Source organism: Octodon degus, unplaced genomic scaffold (assembly GCF_000260255.1).
Source record: "Octodon degus isolate 3935 unplaced genomic scaffold, OctDeg1.0 scaffold00004, whole genome shotgun sequence".
NCBI lineage: Eukaryota > Metazoa > Chordata > Mammalia > Rodentia > Octodontidae > Octodon > Octodon degus.
In genome coordinates this window covers 34,255,269-34,256,716 of record NW_004524580.1, presented here as the reverse complement: position 1 = coordinate 34,256,716, position 1,448 = coordinate 34,255,269, and the positions used below count along the sequence as shown (strand labels likewise).

At 55.7% G+C, this 1,448-nt stretch overlaps 1 long non-coding RNA gene across 1 annotated transcript; it reads right to left on the bottom strand.

Annotated features, from left to right (window-relative positions):
* Positions 1 to 770: 770 nt before the first annotated feature.
* LOC111817267 lies at positions 771 to 1,418 on the bottom strand. Its single transcript, XR_002821506.1, has 2 exons — positions 1,083 to 1,418; positions 771 to 971 (listed from the first exon to the last, which is right to left on the bottom strand). It is a non-coding gene; the product is annotated as an uncharacterized LOC111817267 (long non-coding RNA).
* Positions 1,419 to 1,448: the final 30 nt, after the last annotated feature.

The window sequence follows — 1,448 nt, the reverse complement described above, 5'->3', positions numbered from 1 at the left end:
GAAGTTTTAAAATATTTTAATACAGAGAGGATGATACCCATTTCCTACGGCAACAGAAGTGGAGGGACAAAAGACTTGTCGGCTTCCTAATTTACTGAATCTACTTGCTACTAATTTGCTAGGGCCCGCCACACACAGTGCACGAAATTGGGTGGTGTAGAAGCGGTCACTGTCCCTCGGAGGCCAGAAGCCCACAGTGGGGTGTCGGCAGGCCCGCTCCCTAGGAGGTCTGGGAAGGATGCGCTCCGGGCCTCTCTGGCTCCTGCCGTTCCTCAGCGTCGAGCCCACCGAAACTTTGATCTTCACGTGGCTTTCTCTTTGTGTGCCGGTCTGGTGCTGTGTCCAAATTTCCCTTTATCTATGGACATCAAGCTGGATTAGGATCTACCTTATGAACGACCTTATTTCCAAATAAGGCCACACTCACAGTTGCTAGCGGTGGTAGGAATTGGGAGGAGACTATTCAATCTACGACAACTGCCATCCTTCCTTCTCCTCTTCCTCGCCTCGCCGCCCTGGTGGCCAGCGGCAGCACTGGTCACTCACTTAGCAGGTTTCACGATCTGTTCTAGGTACTGCCCCAAAACGAGCTGTCCTTGAGAGGCCACACTTTGGAAGACACCAGAGGCACACTTTTTTTTTTGTAGGTCAAGAGTGGGGAAAATTTATTGAGACTCCTGAGACAGGAGGGGGCCCGAGCGAGTTGGCCCCGGGAGGCATGTTATTATGACAATAAATACCATTACTGGGCAGGGACTATTTTCTTTTTATGAGACGAGTCTCACTTTGTACTTAAGGTGGGCATCGAATTCACTACGTAGTCCAGTACTTCAGGCTGCCCTCGAGCTCGCTGCGATCCTTCGCCAGCCTGGCTCCTGGCTCCTGGCTCCTGGTCCTTTACATTAACCTTTAAAATAAGGTGGCTGAGACTGGGCGTGGTGGCGTGCAATGTAATCGCAGCGCTTGGGAGGCTGCAAGCAGGAGAAACACTATGAATGTGATCTGTGTAGCGAGACCCTGTACTAAATACAACAATAATTAATAATGATAAAATAAGGCGGTGGATGGTGCGTCAGGCACACCTTGGAGAGCTCCTACATCTGCCCCACAGCCAAGGTGTATTTGCACAAATCAGACGGCTCGGAGGGAGAACCATCCTGGGTATTTCCTCGAGGCACAGCGTTCAGCTACGGGAGCGCCCCTGCGGCTGGGGCGGCCAGCCCTGTTCGTCTCCTCGTCCCCAGCGCTTGGGCCGCGCCCGCACGGACACCGCCGAACGACCGCGTCTCAGGGCTGGCAGCGCCACAGTTCATGCTCGCCGAGGGGTGCACAAGCGGGGTCACCACGGGCCGAAAGCCCGGAGGCCGCACGCAAAGGCGCCGAGGCGGTGCGGGCGGGCAGCCCACCGGCCCGCGTCTCCGCCCCGCCGCAGCGCAGCGAGCGCCCCG